Source organism: Bactrocera oleae, chromosome 4 (assembly GCF_042242935.1).
Source record: "Bactrocera oleae isolate idBacOlea1 chromosome 4, idBacOlea1, whole genome shotgun sequence".
Classification (NCBI taxonomy): Eukaryota; Metazoa; Arthropoda; class Insecta; order Diptera; family Tephritidae; genus Bactrocera; species Bactrocera oleae.
In genome coordinates, this window is record NC_091538.1 from 57671325 (window position 1) to 57693879 (window position 22555).

The window sequence follows — 22555 nt, forward strand, 5'->3', positions numbered from 1 at the left end:
CAATTGCATATGTACCACAAAACATCATTACATAACAGTACATGTATATGTTGGCGTTGTTCAAAAACAATTGAAGCAACCAATGTGCACAATAAAGCATTTCCGGTTTAAAAGAAATTCTCACCAAATAACTATAAACATTTTTTATGAGCACACATTATTATAATATGCAATGTAAATTCATGTAATGTTGGCAATTGTATTCACACATGTGTATGTATGTATGTGTGCATCTGCATTATATTATTTTATATAATATTTGAACAGCTGCGCGTTTGGAAAGTAGTACAGTGAAGTGGAAAAAAGTTGACACCATTTTGTGCGCAATTTAATTAAATGGATTGAGTTTGTTTTTTTTTGTAATTACGCGTAGGCGTGTCAAAATAAATATTTAAAGAATTAAATGGCTAGGAAAATGCACTTATGTAAAATGGGCGTTTGTATGTAATTAATTATATTATTATTAAAGTTTTTTAAATTTTTTTTAATTTTATTGCATTAAATTTTTTGTGAAAATATTTGAGTATGCCGTAAATATAAGTAACCTATGTATTCGTACGAGTATGTATGTGTTTAGGTGGAAGCATTACAAAACGAAAATATATTTTGCAGTTTTCAGTAATTTTTTATATACGAAAATAAGATTCGTATCAGCCTGTATCATTGTCAAGCAGCTTTATTTACTTAATATTTCAATCGGCGCTGAAAATTTATGAATTTTTTATCTTGGCGCCAATATGTAGGCAACATTTTTAGTACACGTATATATAATATTTGATAACATAATCGACTCTTTTTATTTAGTAAGCAATTAGTGTGCGAGAGTTTCACAAACTTTTTTGTCTAACTTATTTGCTACTCAAACATCCGAATATTTATATTTGTAAATACATTTATTTTTGTATAGTATTGTATAGTAGTTAGGAGAGTTGAGTTTTATCGTCTGAAATAGAAAAGTTTTATTATTGAAATTTTGGTGTATTTATTCGTATACGAAATTGAGATTTCTCTGCAATATTTACTTTCCAGAATTCCTTGATATTGAAAAAACTTTGACTTTGCAATTAACCTGACTATATTACAGACATTTGCATGTGATAGGAAGTTATATGCTTTTTGTGAAAATTAATTTATTTTCTTTCATGAGACATAAATAATAATGTTCTGCGCTGTTTAAGTTGTCTAAAATTATATTAGTATAATTCTCTCACCTTGGCGCAGAAAAGTGGGCTACAATTTTTTAAACGCGGTTTTGCTTTATAAAGTAGACTGTTTGCGCCAATTTAAGAAATAAAATAAAGAAAAACAAGAAAATATAATAATTTCGGTTGCACCGAAGCTGACATACCTTCACAAATAAAGAAGTTTACATATAAAAACTTGATTTTGATTGTTCAGTTTGTATGCCAGCTATATGATATATTTGTTCAATCTTGAAAGTTTCTTCGGATATTGTAACGTTCCTTTAGACATTAACCGATGGCAAATTTCGTCAACATATCTCGTCAAATAAAAAGTTTACCACACAGAATTTAATTTTAATCGTTCCGTTCGTATGCAGCTATATGATATCGTTGTCTTATATGGAAATTTTTTTTGAATATTGTAAAGTTCTTCTGGATAATAAACCACACCAAATTCCTTGAAGATATATTGTCAAATAAAAATGATTTCCAAACAAGGACTTCATTTTGATTGCTCCGTTTGTATGGTAGCTACGTGGTATAGCGATCCGATATCAACGGTTCTAACAAAATTTCTGCGCAAAATTTCAGAGCGATATCCCAAAAACTGAGGTGAGTATAAGAATAGACAGATATGGCATATTGATCATTGTATTTTATAGAGTTTCCGTCTGGGCAACCTGAATAAATCAGGTTTATCTAACATTACTCAATAAATTATGTACTACATCTACTACAAACTCAAATTTCTCTTTTATATCATTCCCCCGTAGCTTCTAAATAAAGGTAAGAATTTTAATGCTAGCGAGTTTATTTAAGTTCCATCGACAATGAACGAAAAATAACTATATGCAGAAAATTATTTTTATTTAGTGTATTTCAGCACCACTACGTTCATTGGCTTTTCCTTTTAACGCCTAAATGTAGGCAAAATAATTTAAATAGATAAAAATATATATGTTTTAACGCCTAAATTCAGACTAACATTTTGTATTTTAAAATCTACCACAATTTTTTTAAGTTTGCGCCTAAATGTAGGCAATGTTTTGTTTTTTAAGTATCTTAAACATATTTCATCCAGCTATTTTTTCACACTTTCGACTAAATAATTATAAATGTTAATGCATAATAATTTGCGTTTAAATATTGTTCCATTAATTTTTGTTTTATTTATTCTATTCACGCCATTTTATGAGAAAAAAAATGTGATTTATTCACTGCCACACCGAGTCCATTTCTAATATGCAGCCTACAATTATACTGAAATAAATTGCCTTTGAGGCATCAATAAACTTCTGCTCGATGACTTTTCATTGTTATGCAAAACAAGTTCAGAGTATTTAAAAGATACAAGCACCCATACAGTCGCAGACACACTCACACATTTCCAACTACTTAGTCCAGCTGTGGGTAGCAGAGTGCATACAAATTTTAAAAGCAAAATATAATAGAAATAGAAAAAATAAAAATAAAATTAACAAAAGAATTTGCGCCACAACAGAAAAACATTTAAATTTATGTCACTGGAATAACACTTTGTTGTTGTAGTGTAGAGCAAGCAAAGAATACCACACAACAGGAGGTGCTGAGAATATATTGAAGTGAGAATAGAATTGATGACAGCAGCGACAAATGAATATGAAAATTGCAAAAAAATAGAGCAAACACACAATAGATAATAAAAAATAGCTAGTTGAGTTCTAAGAGGCGAAAGAATGCAGAGCGAGCAAAAAGCAAACAAATAAGTACGTTAAATACAATTTATCGAGTGGATAGGCCTTCTCTTGTATAAAGTGTTCAAATTGATGCAGTGGCTTAAATGGTAGACACAGGTGAAGGTAGGTAGCGTGTAAAGGAGAAGGTAATGTAGAAGGGTGAAGGCTGTCTAATATAAAAATAGAAACATATAAAATGTCTGCTCTTTGTGATAAATCGATAACAGATTAAAGTACTGAGGACAATACTCATATGCATAACAAAGGTCGCGAAAAATGGTAAAAGCACGTGCGGCAAGTTAATATAGGAATAACAGGAATTTCTAGCAATAAGCAAAAACTACAATTCGTTACGTTGGAGTATTTATTTTGTAGTTTTAAGAGAAATATGTACTCAAGTTAAGTTAAATGATTGATGGATGCAAAATATTAATTTTTATGGTAAAGTGGAGACTTACATTTGAATAAGGCTAAACATATGTATTTAGTACTAGTTTATTCAACCGTTGTTTATGTAGAAGAAATATTAGAAGCTCTCACATGAGATTATTATTCAGAGTTCTCTTACTCTTACTCTTATTCAAACATAACCCAGCAATATTTTTGATGGACGCAAGGATATTGAAAGATTCTGCGAGTTTCAATTGAACCACTTCGACATATCTACAGTATTCTGAGTTAGTAGCGACGTTTACATAAGAGATTAGGTAAAATAAGTATAAAATGATAAAGTGCAAGGCATGCTCGTCTCTACGGACGATTTAAGATATGCCCGTGAAATGTGTGACATATTAAGTAGATAGTTCTCTACGGACGAAGATTTAAGATACGTCATATTAAGGAGATAGTCATCTCTGAGCAGAATACTTATGTGTGCCCAAAAATGCGGTGGTCGCAGATCGTGGTTGTCTTCATCAACAGATCCCATCATACTGAGATACACCAACCAATGCGAAGTAGATCACTGTTCGATGGACTAACACATAATTCCAGTGTTCTAGATAATCCCATATTCCGATCAATAGAAGACAGAGCAAGCTATTTGGTACTCATTTTAGACAGGAAGCTTTACTCGCAACCAAACTTAGACGCTAGGATAAAGAAAGCAGCTACACCACTTTACACCGCTAAAAGGATGGTGGGACCCGAATGGGGACTAGCGCCTCGTGTAACGCATTGGCTCTACACAACAGTTATATGGTCGTTTTTGGCATACGGTATATTGGCGACATCCGCTGTACCGACTATTAAAACAGTACCGGCTGCCAGCCCTAATATTTTTGGGCAAGAAGGTTTTTAGTTAATATCTGGAAAAGGTGTAGCGCTAACCTTATATTAGCAATCATGGCAAAATCTGAATTTCATTACAACTGAAAATTATTTTATAATGTAAAACATATATCTAATCTCGCAACCAATAAATAGCTATTGAATTGAAAGATTTGAGTATCTATTGTTATACATAAATATTTCCTTTCATCCATACAACACAAAAGTAAATTCAAATAAATGGTCAATTTAGGCAAATTTACCCAAACACTTAAATGTAAACAATAAACAAATGGAAGTTGAAAATATGCGAAAATATTTTATCATGCCTTTTATGTAGACGTTTCTTTTTATTTCACTTCAACTCGTGTACACTTTTTGCTGCTCGGCATGTTAAAGATGTTGCCTATTTATTGCATACTTTTTCGCTGGCTGCAAATTTATGACCTTCTGCTTATCAAGGCAACGAGGGCGCATACACATTTATGTAGCTAGATCATTTCGCACATTTACGAAGCTGTAAACAATAAAATTCGGCATCACATGCGCATTTACGATGTCATTGGGTCTACGAAATGTTGATGAACTCATAAGAATATGTTAAAGCAATAATGCTGACCCTTGCTGAATGCGATATGTGCTGGAAGTGATAAAATTTAAGCGGGGAACAGAGTAATGATTGAATGGAAAATGTATATCTAGAAGAATATTTTTCATTTCGAATATTTGATGCGTCGAACTTGTTGATTTTCTTTAATTCTTTATAATTATACTATATATGGCTTAAAGTAGCAGTATTTTTCAATCCTAGAATGTCTCAATATCAGCTGACTACTAATTTTAAATCAATTGTTTATTTTAAGCGGTTGTAGATAGCATTCATGATAAAGATCAACAAAGTTAAAGAAAGTGTCCGCTAGATGGCGCTAAATATTGCAATATTCATAAACTAAATATTCATACAGTTTCTAAATATAAAATTTTTTGTAAGAAAAAACTATGCGGAAAGCTTGCAACGAAGTAAGTGATTGGGTGCCGATTGGCCCTTTAGGCCTTTTATTAGCTGGTATAGAAAGATATCACACGAATATTATGCTAAGTCAGTCAAATTCATAATGTTCAGTTGGACTCTGTGAAAAAGTTATACTTGCGGTTTAACTAGTCGGGGAGTCTCGTTTTTGTAGTTATGGACCTGCGATATCTAGAAAAAGTTTCAAAATCTAAAAGCTTTTGCCAAAAACTTTGAAAACTTATAAGGCTTTAAAGGGTTTTTTTTCGATAAGATGCAAATAAACTTTCATATGGCTTTGAAATGGAGTCAAGAAAGCTCATTTGAAACACTGTTAAATGGAACATAGTACCGAAACGGAATTAAAACGAAGAGCTCAGCTCGAGAATGTTTGAGGTTGTTATTATCATTCCATTATCTGAATAAAATTTTATATTATAAGACTATCGGAAAATATTCTGTGTGACAATAAATCTATCTTGAATGCCATAACTTTCACAGAAAGTGATATAAAGGTATGAACTCATTATTGATGAAAGCTCCTGAAAACAAAACTTGACGTTCTAGCTCTGAAAATCTTAGAAGATGTTTAAAAATTCTAAACTCCTGCATGTTCAGAGAGCAATATGACTTACACTAACCAAAATATGCACCTTATTTTTTCTTGAACTATTTATCAGACCCTTAGCATCCAACAGCGCCAGTATTGCAGAAGTAAGAATAAAAAATCCGACATTACCTCCGGTAGAATGCCGCGATTATCTGCAGCAACAGTCAAGGGCCACTTGCCTTCAACTGTTTATTGCATAATTAAGGAGTCTCGAATTACCAACTTTTAACCCGGCATTACTACTTAAATGTTAAGCGACAATAGTAGACCGAATCGACAATGAGCTGGCAAAATAAACAACAAAATAGCAACTTCAAGCTGCACTAGGCACACCACTTCAGCGCAGTCAAATAAGGCTAAGACAGGTGCAGCAAGGAGAGAAGAAGCCACCAGCAGAGCTAACGGTAATTTAAGTAACTCAAAAGCCAAAAAGGGACAAAAGTGAAGCAGAGCCAAAGTAACAGCAGTCAGGCAAAGGACAATGGCAAAGAGGCAGGGCAGGGCAGCGCAAGTGCTTGTTGCTAACTACGAGTGCAAGGCAAATTGAACGGGCAAACATGCAGCTTGGACCAGCAGCTAGCTAGGCGTGGGTTAGTTGGCCACCGTGCGCCTTTGCTTAGACAACAACACACTCAACTTGCACTCAGGCGGCAACAACAACACTCGCCAATGGCAAAGATCAGCGAAAGGCGAAGCTTCGGCGAGCTGTGTGTGGGTGGGAGACGATAGAAAGGTATGATAAAGAAGAACTGAGTGAAAAGAGAATAAGCAGTTGTGTGTGTTTGGCTGTGTGTGCGAAAGTATTCGTTGTAGTTGCGACTAAAAGCATAGACAATATAAACTACAAACGACTTTGTCGATGGAACTCGAATGCAAAAGGCAAAAGTCGATAATACAGAAAAGAGGTGAAGCAGAGCTTGAGTTATGTAGCATTGATAAAGATTTTTTTGCGCCAACGTATGGTAGTTAAAAGGATCGGAGAAAAAAATGTAAGTAGTAGTAGCATACTCAACCTTTATCCTAACTGCATGACTACAACTTACAAATATATTATATATACATAGACACAAGTCAAAAGAAACAGTTGAATATATTCGTAAAAATGTATTGCACACATACTCTTTTACAATATTTACAACATAAGTTCACATTTAAATTTTAGTTTGGCACAACTTTTTCCATGCCACTTTGATCTGTGTGGGCATGCAAATGCAAAAAAAAAGCTTATGATGAGCATTTCAAGAGTTAAAGGCAGAGAATATAATATAAAGTCTGCTGGAGCGCATATTACATGGCAACATGATATAACCTCACTTCACGAATTGTAAAATATTCAATGGAGGTGCAGAGTTTATACCTTAAAAGGCAGATAGGCAATTATATAATACTAAATGAGAAAAAAATATAATTAAATAGGGGAACTGCAAATGAAGTCAGCGGTTCGCTGAGCTAAATGAACCCACATAGTTACGCATCATATGTTAAACAGCTGTGAGAAAATACTTGTAGAGAACTTTGAGTGTGAACAACTAATCGTGTTAATTCTTTAAACCGCATAAGTTCATAATACATAATGAAAAAATTTTAAATATATACATTTTATAGTGTCTCCGACGTTTCCTTCAGGATGTTACAATCTACGTGCCAAACTTCGGGTTATAAAAATCTTTGAACAATTAAAAAATTTCCTATATTCCCTGGATACCCGGGTGTAAGCAAATATTTATCGAAACTTTTCAAGGCTTATGAAAATTTGGAAAAGAACCGTTATAGGAAATAAAGGTGTCGGATTCTTATATCTTCTCCAAGCTGTTCACACATGATATAACAATTTTCAAAAGATTTTGGATTGGATATATCAAAAAAATTTAATTTTTCTATTTTTTTTACGATTTTTAATATGGGTCTAACAATTATCTTATATATCTTAACTTAACAGGTCTTCCATATAACAAAATTAAAAAATTTCAACAAAATTTCTCTGTTATAAGTAGTGCGCTGTGGAAACTGAATCACAAACTGCAATTAAAAATTCACACACATTTTTCTAAAGTTTTCATTTTCGATATATTATCGTATATGATTTTAATCATCGATTAAAATGTATCGTTTATATCGATAAAAAGTGTAATATATCGAGTTGGCATTAGTTGGTTAAGCCATATAAATAAGCTAAATATATTACCATTCAAGACGCTTAAAAACGTTCGAAAGTGAAATACATTGTTTTAAAAAAATACAAATTTTTTTTGATTTTTTGATGAAGAACTTTTTTACCGTTTACCGTTGAGACTATTTTAATAATTTTTTTAAGTTAATTATTTAAATTACTAGAAAGAGGAAAATGATAATATCTGTTGAAAGTTTGCGCAACAAATTTTCTGGACTTAGCGTTTTGATCTACTCAAGCTGTACATGGTTTTATTATTTATATAAAATTTTTTAGCAATTAAATCAGAAAATCGAATATTTGAGATACAATCTTCTTAAAATTAACATAACCTTAAAGGTCAGTTGCATTGGAAACTGTAGTGTAATTCAGGAATTCAAAATCTAAATTCATAAAACATTAACCTTATTATTAAACCCTAAAATCAACGTTTTAACTTTCCTCTTCAGTATTTCACAAACGCGATTTCATCTGTCACGCCTCATAACCACTAATATATTATACTACTAATATATTGTACATATATGTGGTATATGCATAAATGTGGCATGAAATAAAGCTTGCACTGAATCTACACGGGCTTCTAGATATCATAAATGCTCTGAGAAGTATGTCAACGCATAGACAGAAGGCTGACAAACTCAAACTGATTATGATTACATTGCAGTGAGTCTGCGCTGTAGCTGTCGCCGCTGCCTGACTGACATGGAAATGTAGAAATGAAGAATAACAATGACGTGGTTGACAACGCAATAGCGGCACCCGCACACAGTCATCGGAGCCAACATTCGCAATTGACACGCTGAAGCTGCACTCGAAGCGCATGTTTTAGATGCCACTGCCTCTCATTTGCGAAGATTGCTCTGATTCTCAGCAATTACTGCTGCTGTCGGCTGTTCGCTGGAGGCTGTTGATGACTTGCATGTCATGCCTAACTATCCATGCACTTATACTAGCTATGCTGGTCATATTGACGTAATGTTAATTTGAGCAACTATGGTGGTGGAGTTGGTACTTGTGGATACATATGTACATATGTGTTGGGCGGGTAAAACTGTTGTTGGAAAAATGTTTCAACATTTTAAACATTATTTTAAGCATTTTTTTATAGAATTTTATAGAAAAAAAATTATTTCGTGGAGAGCTATCGAGTGGATCGGCTATACTTTTAAATATTATCAGCTTGTCAAATGAAGATTGCTTCAAATGATGATTGCTTCAGTTTTCATATCATAAGAAGTTTTCTTTAAACAATGGTTTGAAGCAGCAGAGAGTTTCTTTTCAGTCAAATATGAAAATATAATTAAAATGATGTGTCAAATTATCCACAAAGCTCTTGCAGGTAAAACCAAATCGAGTCTCGAAGTGAAATTAGAGTCTGGATTGTTCTAATGGCCCCCAAAGCTATGCTACGCTTAAATTATCATAAATGATGGCAAATTTTACACTACGTGCATTACTAACTTAACATAAAAAGTGGCGAAATGTGTGTTAATATCATTTTTCTCAGTTAAAAAGAAAACTCAAGGGAAGGAAAGAAAGAGATATTTTATTTGTAGAATTGTTTAAAATTTAAAAAAGTATAAAATACACAAGGAAATATGAAAACTAAGTGGTAGAAACGCAATTCTTTTCGAAGCCTAATAATTATTACTTAACTGCTTCATTTATATGTATAAACAATATCTATATATTAAAGTCGATCAGCATATAGCAAATAATATGGATATTATAGATGTGTTCTTTTTGAAATACCAAACAGTTTTCGGCAATTTATGGATCTAAGGTATTAGAATGAGCGCATAAGGTTGCTCTGTTGAACATCTGGTCTTTTTTTTTTGGTAAAAGCTCTAAAGATATATCCCGTGACCCAAAACATAACAACACTGTTTCAACACTATGCTAGCATATAGCTGAAGGCATTTTAATGCTAAATTTAGATGAGAGAGTTGCAATAACTCTAGAATGAATTTAGCAATCAGCAAAAACAAAATATTTAAATTTTTTAAAAGGTGCCACAAGATATCATGTTGTGATGACTATCGATATACATATTGATTATTAGTTATCGTTATATATACATACATATAATCACATACAGCATACGCCGACACCTTGAGTAGTAGTAAAATCATGCTCCAGCCACATATTTGTCGCCGTTTTGCTTAGAAGCACACATTACAAAAACAAATAGCTTTCAAAGTGCACTTATTTATGCATATTTATATTTAAATAAAAGTAAGTAGAATAAGTAGTTGCGTATTATATAAACATATGTTTGGTTTTGAGCAAACAAAATACTTTCAACGCATGTTTGCCTCTTTTATGTATAGTTCTATTATATATGTATGTATATATACATACATATTTATATTTATGTACAAAGTTATATTTATAATATATATGTTTTTATACCCTGAAAGGAGTACATTAAATTTGCCAACCAAGTTTGTAACACACACAGTGAAACGTCGGAGATGCGAACTAACTCTTAGTTTTTGAGTCCTTTTCTCCAAAAACAAACTGCTAATTTGTCAGAATCGCCAATAACGAATCACTATATCATATAGCTGTCATATAAACTGATCGATCAAATACATGTCTTTGTATGGAAAAATTTTTATTCGACGAGATATCTTGACGAAATTTGGTATGAGTTATTGTGCAAGACAAAGACATAATCTCCGCAGAAATTGTTTAGATCGAACTATTAGAGCACATAGCTGTCATACAAAGTGATCGATTAAAATCAAGTTCTTATAAAAACAATATTTTTTTTTGTAAGATATCTTCATGAAATATGCCATAACTTATTGTCAAAGCCAACCATACAATATCCGAACACATTTTTTTAATTAGACTATTATAGTAAAAATATATGTAGCTACCATACAAAATGAAGTATCAAAATCAAGTTCGTGTATGAAATATTTTTTTATTTGTGAAGGGTATTATACGTTAACGTTTTTTCTTGTTTTAATATTTTTTACATTTCTCCGCTCTTTTTCTACCATTTTATCATAATATCATTTTTTTTGCACCACATTTGCCGTTCTTACACAATTTTTCTTTACTTCACTTGCATTCCAATTTAGTTTATTTCGTTTATCTTATTCATCTGCTTCATCTTTTCAACTGCACAAAGTGTATCAGTACGTGTATGTGGTGTATGTGTGTGGGTAAGTAACAGAGCACAGGGGCACACACACACACACACATATTCTTACACATGCGAGCAGATTCATTTATTTATGCATGCTTAACAATTGTACCGACAACAGAAGAGTTGCTCACCTCCGCGCTGCGTACGCCCTACAACTGCACGCCCCCAAACAAATTGAAGCAATGACTGTCGGCATACAGTCGAACTGTAGTGAATATACGAGTGTGTTTGTGTATGTGTGAATGTGAGTGTTTGAGCGCATTGTAGTAAATGGGGGGATAAATTTCTGTGCACTTAAGTGTATTTGCATACTCGCATAGTGAATGGCACAAATATTCATACGACTATATATTTTAAATATGTATATATGTATGTATGTGTGTAAGCATATAAGTAAGTGGCTGTCTGGAGAGATACGTTACGAGATATTCGCCTGCAATTTGCTTGTCGGCATTCAGTGCACTTACTTAATAATCAAACAATCATACTGGTGGCCACACACATACCCACACATGTACATACATACGATACGCTGCTGCATATACAAATGGCAGAGTAGTACCACATTATTTATTTATGATTATTTTATTACATCTATGCGTGTACGTGCAAATTGCGGGCCCAAATATGAATGCTCCTTCGTCGACACACAAACGCACACATACATGTATATATATATATATATATATATATACATATATATATGTATATATATATATATATATATATATGTATAGTAAATTTTATATATAAATGCCAGCTGAGCTACTTGACTGCTCTTGTGCGGCATCCTCGATATGCAAGTGAATAATATGAGCACACATACATACAATACATACATATACACTTGTATTTACCATATATTTGTACATATTTATAAGGAATAAATCGTTTTGTGTGTCTTCGCTAAAAGCTGTAGCGATTTGCTGTTCACGTGTTCGGCATTCCTTCTCTCCACTTCACTTGCTGGCTGCCACATTTTTATTGCCTGTGCTTTTAGTTGTGTATTTGTCAATCTTTATTTTGCTTGGTCTCTCTATTCTCTAAGTTATGGCAAGGCATTTGATTTGCGTGTTTATACTAGCAACAACGTCTTCGCTAACAAAATCAACTCGGCAATTGATTTGATCGTTGATCCGTCGGTAAGTCGTTTCATCGAATAAAAAGCGTGTGTTTCTTGGAAAAATTAAGTATCCCCTCAAAAATGTTCATACTAGTATTTCGGCAATTACTGTTTTATTGATTATACTATTGTCAAGGTCAACACTTCTAGGTTTCTTAATTGGAACTTGTTATAACTAATCTATTCATTTCTTTATAATAATTGAATTGAATAATTCTCTTGGAAAGCCCTTCGAAATATGACATCAAAGAATAATAATAATTTAATTTGTAAAATATTTTTTTTTTTAACTCTACGAGAGTGACGCAGTGTCGTAGCGACCATATGGCGTTGGAATATATTTGTTTGTGTTATACATATTTCATAATTCAGTTTAATTCAAGTTACTAAAAAGTATATGAATAGAAAAATCTAAAGATCCTAAATCGTAAATGTAAAAATTAACATTTTTTTAATGCCAAAAAATTTAGAAAATTTTATTTTAGATAAATATTTTATATTTTTCGGTAAGATATGTGTTATATTATCAGAAATTCGTGCATAAAAGCAAAGTTTATTAAGAGGAAAGCTCGTTAATGGATCGAAAATATTTAAACAAACAAAACTAGCGGAAACTGCTTTATGTATAATCAAAAGTCGAAAACTCTGCAATATATCGAACTTAATAGTTTATGTCATGAAACACATAAAACTCGTGATTACAGAAGTAGTCTACGGAAACTAATGTTGGGTTGTCCCTTAATATTTAAATCGGACTAAACCGATACGTGTAATCGTGGCATTACGAAACTTTCTTGTGTTATATATATATTTTTTAAGTAAGAGGTAGCTTTAACATATTGAAATTGCACTAATGTAAACCATATTTTACAATACTTTTCGAAATAGTGAGAGACGTTTTTATACATATCTTCTAGTAATTAGTATTTGGTAAATATTATATAGTTCGTTCGAAAACAATTATAATTCTTCGCCTTAGGCATTTCCGATGGAATTCTAGGTTATGTCTTTCTTCATACATTAGTCGTTCAAAACTTAAAAATCTACTTACACTCACCAGTGATCGGGAAATGCTTGCCATAATATTCTTAATAAAAATCCTGAATGGATTAGTACGCAGTTCGTTTATTTTGTCTCAAATTAAATTTAATATTCCGGTTAACTTATCGAGTGAGTTAAGACCCTTGCTGTTAAAATCTTATAGATCAAATTTTGAACTAAACACAGCTTTCCGCCGCATATGTCATGGTCTTTAATTCTCATTTTTGCAAATTTGATTTATCTGGTTCATTTTTCAAAATTTAGAGGACTTTCTCTTAATAAATAAAATAGTAAAAATTTTGTATAACGTAATTTTAAATCTTAGCTGCTGAAATTTTTGTTTCTGTAGCTGAACATTTTTAGATATGGACGCTTAAAAAACTCTCTTGCGCCCCTCTAGGCGGCAGGAGTTTAATCGTTGGGTTTTTAATATTATTAATAATTTGTACTTTTGCAATCTTTCAATTAAAAGCGCGTAACTCAAATGGGTACAAAAAATCGATTTCGATTTTTTCGAAAATTTCGATAATAAAATAAATGTATAGTGGTTGGTTATGAATTTTTGTTAGTCAATTAAACAAAAATTAAACTGGGTTGAGTTTTTTCTTTAAAAATAAAAATTTTCTTTAACAAAATGGTGACCAAAAAGCAACAGCGTATTCAAAGTGGCTTAGAAAATTTAAATTATTATCGAAATTTTTATATTTATAATTAATTATATTCCTTCTCGATCATTACCCGACCAATATGTCTAAGAGCCATTTGCACTAAGTTTAAAAATTCTTACGATTACAAAAACTATTTGCCGAATCAACTTCTAATGTTTAGAGAATATTTTCCAATATATTTTAACGGCTTTCTCGATAAATCGTCTGCCTTGTAACTCACTCTTGAGTGATATTTATCACTGGATTGTTAAATAAAAGTCGCAATTTAATCGCTATACACTTATCTTTATGTCTTAAAACTTAACGCTTGAGTACTTTATTAACCAAATTTACAACTTCTTACATATATCTCAATGCTCTTTAGATGGCAACACTCTAACTACAACTGAAACAATGCGGCAGCCCTTATATAGCATCTTTAACAAAAAAGTCGCCAATGGAACATTCTGACAACTACAAATTCGCTGTATAGTTGATTCTGGCAATTTATCAGCTAAGCAAATAATCGATTTTTGGAAAATTCATAAGTGGTTATAATCGCTTAATACATCTTTTTATTTTCATTTTTATTTGACTTATATGGGAAACATTAACAATACCGCTATAAATGTGTACACTTGTTTATATTTCAAATATTGTGGATATTATAAAAATGAAATTAATCAAGTCCAAAATTTACTCGATAATTGATTCACTATAATAGGCTTCCCCATATAAGTTTAACTCTTTTTCAATCACTAATCTATACTAATATTAAAAGGAGGAAAGATTTGATTGTTTGAAATGAATAAGTTCCGAAACTACTTGACGGATTTGGAAAATTCTTTCACCGTTAAGAAGCTACACTCTCTCCGGTGAATATAGGCTCTATTATATTTTCAAAAAAGTTAGGGATCCTTACTCAAACGTCAATAATGTAACCCAAGATGTTAAAAAAATTACCTTACAATTTTTCTTATTTTCGCTGCAAATATTATTAATTATAGAACAAAATATTTAATTTAGCACGACTTTGTAGAGCAATTAATTATCTACAAAAAACGTCGCGATATAAGTGTGTCTGACTATTTTAGTTACGTTACAATAAGTGTATGTTTGTTTTTATTAAAAAAATAATATTTAAAATAACGCCTCTGTAAAAGCTCTCTATTTGTAGCTTAGTATTAATCTTCAAATTAATGACTTCATATGCAAGACTGATTCAATACCTTTAGATAACATTAACTAACTGAAGAATTCGATTCGGACATTCCATTGGAAAGATATCATGAATTTAAAAATGTAAGTATTAGAAAAAAATCGACCCGCTCGGCTAGGCTGCCACATTTTATGAGATATAAGTGTCATTAGCACACGGAAGGAGAGTCAATATGATGAAATAAAGTGCAGCGCGGCTTACTAGCCCAGTTGGCTAGTGAGTGTAAATAATATTAAAAGTGTGATGGCAAATGTAGTGATTTGCTAGTTTTATATTAAGGGCTCTTTCAAAATTAAGTTTACTATAATTTGCCATCTTTGCAATGCATATATCCTCTAGAAAAATGTGTAGGTTAAGATTAGTAAAAAATAAAATATTTAGATAAAAAAAATATTAAAAATTTTTTATACCAAAAAAAAAATTGATTTTACACCAAAACTAAAATTATTATGTAATTGCTTTGCATATTTTTCATACCATTAAATCTGCACACTTCAAAAAATTGGCAAATAAAACTAAACGGAAGATCCACTCTGGTTGATCATCAAACACAGATTTGAATCATTCTAATCAAATGTAATGCCACAAGTAATGCGAAAAATTAGTTCAACATTATAAGCGGCGGCGTTAAATAAAATGAACATAAATTAAGGAAGTGCAAAAACTGCCAACTAACTAAATTAGGTGTGATTGGGAGTGTGAATATGTATGTGTGACTGTGTGTTTGTGAATCGTTAAAATCATTTATTTACTTTTACGTTTGCCTTACTTGTCAAATGTTCACGCCAACGACATAATCCCGCCACGGCCGCAAAGAAACGCAGAGCATCGAGGGCGGCACACACACACACCCCCACATGAGGAGGTGGTTGGTGCACGGAGCGACATATAAAATAGGAAGTATGCAGCATAAAAAAGTCAGCAGTTGGCAGACATGGCAGTTAATGTATATTTATATGTGTGTGTGTGTATGTTTGTAGAAGTGTAGTTGTGTGTGGTCCCGTATACATTTCCAATTTCCGTAACAGCTTCCTGCCGCGCGCGGCGAAAGCAACAAGAGAGCGTAGCAAACGGAACATGAGGGCGGTTAAACAGCCTCCTCACTTGTACAATATATAGCACATCTATTCAATGCGATTTTAATGCAAGTCATTGGAAGGCAGCTCCAGCTAGCAACTGGCAGTTGGCAGCCACCAGCCACTAAACTCAAACACGCGCGACTAGGCAGACAGGCCGAGAGTGCACAGTGCCGAGCAGTCAGATAGTCATGCTGGCTGGTTGGCGTGCGTATGGGTGGACGAACGCACGGTTGGACTGACGGACAGATGGGCTGTGAGTGTGGGCAACTAGCGGCAGCATCATTAACGGAACAGACACACATACACGCACATACATTGTTACAACTACTTGTATTCGTGCGTGCGCCCACTAGATGAATGAGCATTTTTTTATTGCTTACAACAACAAGAGCAACAACTACAGCTGGCATATTCACACTCAGCGTCGGCCGTAATAATATGAACAGCGAATTACCGCAATTGTGCGGCTGATTTTCAACAAAGTGCCTGGTGGCGGCAGCTGCTGTAACCGGCGGGAGCCCCTCGGTAGAGCGCCTACCACCACTGTCCTGCCGCGGGATGCGCTGCAGGTGGCGGCAGGCGTTGATCAGTACTGTTGATGTAGGAGCGTAAGTGGCAAAGTGGCGGCAACCCACGGTGTGTGGCAGGCAGCGGCGCAGCGATTCACATGTCGTTCGACACATTCGAAAACTGTGTGAGCGCGGACGCGCGGCTGCATGTATGCGCTTGTGTGTAATGTATAAAGTATAGCAAACGTAATCATGTAAGTTTGCAAATTTGTTGTTATTTTTACGTATTTACTGGTGCATATGCAAGTTGTTGATTTTCAACATATATTTAATATGGTTGTATTCAAATATTATATATAAATATATGTGTACATAAATAAATTTTTATATTTTAGCTAACCCTATAGCAACAAAATGCGTGCAAAATACAAAAAACCGTTATTTATGAGCGCTTTGTTGCTCACGCTCACACATAAGTAAATGTTTACAACCGCAGCAACAGCGTGCCATATATGTATGGATATGTGTGACGCAAGTGCTTAGCGCTTGTTGTTGTGTAAAATAGCAAAATAATAAATAACGGTTGAAATTTGTTTTTTTTTGTGCCTAATATCTATGCATTTGTTTGCTTGCTTGCGGCAAGTAATAATTTTTTTTTTACTTAGTAATTAAAAAAATTTAATATACTTTTTTATAAAGCTCACTTTTGGATCTAATTCATAATATTGTTTGTTTTTTACAAAGCTCACTTTTGGATCAATAAATTGTAAACAATAAAAAACAAAATATTCAAAAATAATAATTTTGGAAAAAAAATTTTTATTTTAATTTCAAAAGAAAGTTTCTCAAAAAGCAGTAAAAAAAATAAATCATTAGTTTCTTATATGCCTCATTTATAGCCACTTGGAAACATATTAATAAACAAAAAACGTTCCCATATATCACTTACAAAGCTCTTAAAGACTCCATATTACACCCTTGCTTTGATATTTGTCTCTTATGCTTTGCACTTGAGTACAAAAACTATTCAGAAATTCATAAAGAGAAGCCGACGCCTTGCCTTAAAGTCAACCGCCTTCAACAAAGTTTAATTTACCAATTTCTAGTTCCCAGCTGCTACTTCGCCGCTCCCATCGTTTAACGTCTCCTTTTTCAGCACATATTGTTTATAAATATTTTCTTTTTATACTCAAAGTCAATTTCTTTTTTGCCACATTTCCAATATTTATCACTTTTAAAGTCCACACGCAAAGTCACGCAGCAAAGCCAGTGAAAAAAATCGACAACTAGACAGCCAACAACACGCAGCAACAACTATGCTTTGCTAGCCACAACCAATATCATAGTCAGTTTTACAACTTCACTAGTACTAGCTTCCCACCAGCTTTTTCTCAAACAATTTTACTATTTTTTTACAACTTGCAAAACTTATTTCTTCCGCTTGCACCAACCTCACACGAACGAATTCTGTAACTGAATGAATCTCAACGAATCGGCAATGATGCTGTGATGCTCGACGTCTGGCGCATTGATGAACGCCCGCGAGAGTGTGGCAAGAAAAGTCAGCAACACAACAGTAAAAACGCCAGCAGCCAACAAACGATTGTATTTTCAACGGAGAGCGCACATAAACGCGAAGCAACAAGGAAGCGAAGCTGTCGCGCCGGAAGTGTGCTGAAAAGAGCCGCGCACTTACTATTTGAGAGAGTATGAGAGCGCGTAAGCGTCTTTAATGCTGAATGTTGTCTGTGTAACGGAAGTGTGGGTAACAAAAGTATAGTTTGCTGGCAGCGTAGGGGATGCTGTGACAGCGTTCATCCATTTTGAAGCTGGAGAAATGTACAATACTAGGTGATTGAGTGAGTGCGCGTGGAATGGAGTAAGTTAAAGAGTGAGTGAGTGTATTAACGGTTGAGTAAATTAGTGAGTGACAAATTTGAAGCTATGTCTGGTAGGGTAGGGATGTGCAGGTTGTATAGTTGCAGGTGTGACTACATTGTAATGCGGTGTAACTGAGTGCCAAGTTTCTTCAAGATGTGGCTATTATCGTTGAAGAGATTTTATTATTTTTATTCATGGAAGTAAATAAATATTTTAGTTGAAACTTGAGGCGATCATTGTTAAATTATTCTTTATAATAATAAATGACCTTTTGTGTATACATATTGACATTTTTCTGTCATAAAAGAAGTTCTAAAGATGGACTTTATAATTTTAAACAACTTTTTGAGATGTTTAAATGCCTTTAGTATTATAATTGAAATATCATATTACAAAAATTCAAATAGTTAAACTTTCAAATCTATATCGTCAATATTTTTTTAATTTACAGCATTCTAGTATAGTATAGCCGTTGAGGTCAAGCTCCATCAGTATATCTTCAAACAATTTTTTATAAAAACTACATTTTTTAAATTTGCTTGAGTGATAATTCGATGAAAATTTATCTAATTACTCTGAAGTCTGCATATTCTATATAATTCTAGTTCACTATACAATGACTTAGTAGTTTTTTTTGTTTGTGTTCTGACCGAAAATTAATTTTTTTTAAACGCAGCGATTTTGCAATGTTTTTAATATTTGTTCGACCGTACGGATAAGATCTTCCATTAGAGACTTTTTAAAAGATTTAATCGAGAGTCCTTGTAGCAGTGGCGCACAATTTTGTAAGCGCCGTTGTAGATTGCACGGAACTCGCAAAATATTTAATTTACTTTCTAGTTTCAAGTTATGTAGGCATACACCCTTAATAAATTTTAAAATAATTGATACTGTATTTGTGTACAAATCCCAAAAATCACCTTTGTTTTAGGATGTCACACTAGTTGTGTCCTGTTAGTCTTTGCGGAAAGGATATAATGTATTTTTATAGCTCGAAGCTTTAAATTATAGAAGCGAATGAAAATTAGAAATGTAAGCAATGTCACCAACTACTGAACTCGCAATGGTACTCAGACTTAAATAGGCTTCCCATTAAGACCCAAAAAATTGTGTCATATTCTGAACTAATTATCTCAAAAGCAGTAGAAAAATACTGTAGAGTACAGAAAGAATCTAAAATTAATCAATCAAGTAAACAGATACTTTTGTATATAATATATTGAAAACCATACTAAAAATAGAACGATTTTGGATCAATATAAAATATTTACCCGAATAGTTATTGCGAAAATTTTGACTGGAGAACACAAGAATTAGAATAAAAATGCTTTGAAATTGTAGAAAATTTTTATTTTTTTTTTTGAAAATATAAGTTCACATTAATAAAAACTTAAGGCTGTTAACAGTTGTTAAGCAAAATACCGTGATAATATAAGGACAATCTATTAAAAAGAAATGTCAAGCTGAAACTGTTTTCATATTATATCTTTTGAAGTTCCCTACTCTAAAATTATTCTAAGCAATACTTTCTTCTTCTATTTGGCACTATTAGTTTATTAAAGTCGTATTATCTTAAACATTTTCAGGAGTATCTTACTTGTGGTACTGTACGGAGATTCAATATCTATATTTTTAATTGTCTCAAGAATTTGCAGAAGGTAAGAGCTCAAAATGATAAATAAAATAACCAAATTTTCAAAATAAAAATACTTTTTTGACAAAAATGTGTTAGAAATGTTTCTTACAAATAAACTTTCAGAAAGAATTATGAAAATAGTTTCAGAATTTAAACAAAAAACAACTGTATTAATGCGCACTTTGTAATTTTGTTGTTGAAAATATAATATAATTGAACAGCATTTGCCTGCACCCACTGTCCTCAGTTTGAAAAATTGCAAAGAATTTAAAATAGTTTCCACGGATAGAACTTACTATAATATTTATAGACCACCAGCAAATTCCCCCAAAAAAAAAAACACATTATATAACAACCCAACTTTTGATAATCTCATCATCATTATACCACATTTAATCAACCCTTACACGCTCACATTTACCTCCGCCCACCGCTCAAACTTATTTGTGACACGTGTGCTGTCATAATTTTAATTAGCCACCTTTTGCATATTTGAGCAGCTCACCGAAGAGCTTTTACTCAAACGACCACACATAACTACACTCACGAGTGGCTGTAACAAAATTGTACTCACTCACTTTACACGCTCGAGTTGGCAATTAAATAAGCATCATTACACGTTCTACACACGGCCACACGCCCACTCACCCACTGACCCAAACTACTTACAAAGCCACAAGCTGAGTTAGGTGGTGGCCAGCCGAAGGCAACATTTGCCCGACTTTTCGAACAAGTCACATGCGACACGAGCGCAATGACTTGGTGTGAACACGATGCCGCGTCGTGTGTGTTTGACAGTTCGGCACGCATTGCAAGGCTACTGACCTCGACACCACTACACTCAGCTGCATACATGTGGGAGATAGCAATATACAATAGTTGGGGTGTGTGGGAGAGAGAAAGGGCGCGCACATGCTTATATTGTGGCATGCATTCATTTGCGATTTATTGCAAGCGATTGTAGTAGTAATACGAGCGTGTAAACGAGCGCAACTATGCAGTTGATGCTGTTAATGATGACGAGCGCTAGTGATGATGATGATGATGAAGCTGATGAAGGTAGTGATTATGTTGGCGTTGCTGCTTATGAAGGTGATGATGTTAATTTACATTGTTTTGCACGTGTTCGGGCTGCAATTTGGCATTTCGGCAAGATTATGCTTCCTTGCGGGGAAGTGTATATACATATGTGTGTGTATGAGTCTAGATGTATAACTGTGTAGCCACTCAGTCGCTGTCAGCCACAGCTATTGCTAGTGAGCGACTTGATACTGTTAATTTTCATTAAAATGCCAACAGCTTGCTATCATGCTTAGAATTCCAATGCGGTTTATGTTAAAATCAAAATTAATGTGCGCCTGCATGCGTGTGTGTGTGTGTGCATGAATGAATTTCTAAAGTTAACAAATTTTAGTAGCCATATAATCGATGATTTGGCGTTGATTTAATGTGCAAGGAGACAAAAAATTAAAATGAGTTAGTAAGGAGGGGTTAAGTTCGGGTGTAACCGAAATTTATTTACTCCCGCAACTTGCAAGGGCAAAATTCTTTTCGATTTTGGTTAATAAATGTGACAGGCTGACCATATATTTTTCACTCCCATCGCCCGAGATTGACAACGGCTTTCCCTTTTGGGTCATCTCGGATGTAAAATTTTATGTCTCTACTGCTTTAGTTATAGATTCAACAAAACCATTATATGAGGTGTGAGCGGGGTTGAAATCTGAACTCACCTATTTCCATAGGGCGGGTAGGGCTGGCAAAAATATTTACTCTGTGCGAATTTGGTTATTATAGCTTGAATGGTTTATTAACTATGTACTTTAAACTTATTAGAGGGCGAGAACACGCCCACTTTTTTAAAAAAGTTTTCAACCCTTCGCTAATGAAATTCGTTGTACTAAATAACAGCCTTCTATTGTACTTGTATTGTGAAGCTTAGGACACTATAGAGGTTTTCGATTAATGGCGTTTTGTGGGCGTGGCAGCGGTCCGGGTTCGCCCATTCGCAATATCAACCGATTTATGGCGCCCAAACATGTGTACCAAGTTTCATCAAGATCAATTTTTACGGACAGACAGATAGTCACTTGGAATTCAACTCATCTCGTCAGCCTAATAATTTATATATATAACTACATATCTACCTCAATTAGTTTTAGATGATACAAACAACCATTATGTGAACAAAACTGTTATACTATGTTGCAACATGTTGCAAGAGTATAAAAACATTAAAGTATGATCAAAATATATAAGAAAAATTCCACACTCTAAGTAAACTTTTAATTTAGCAATTT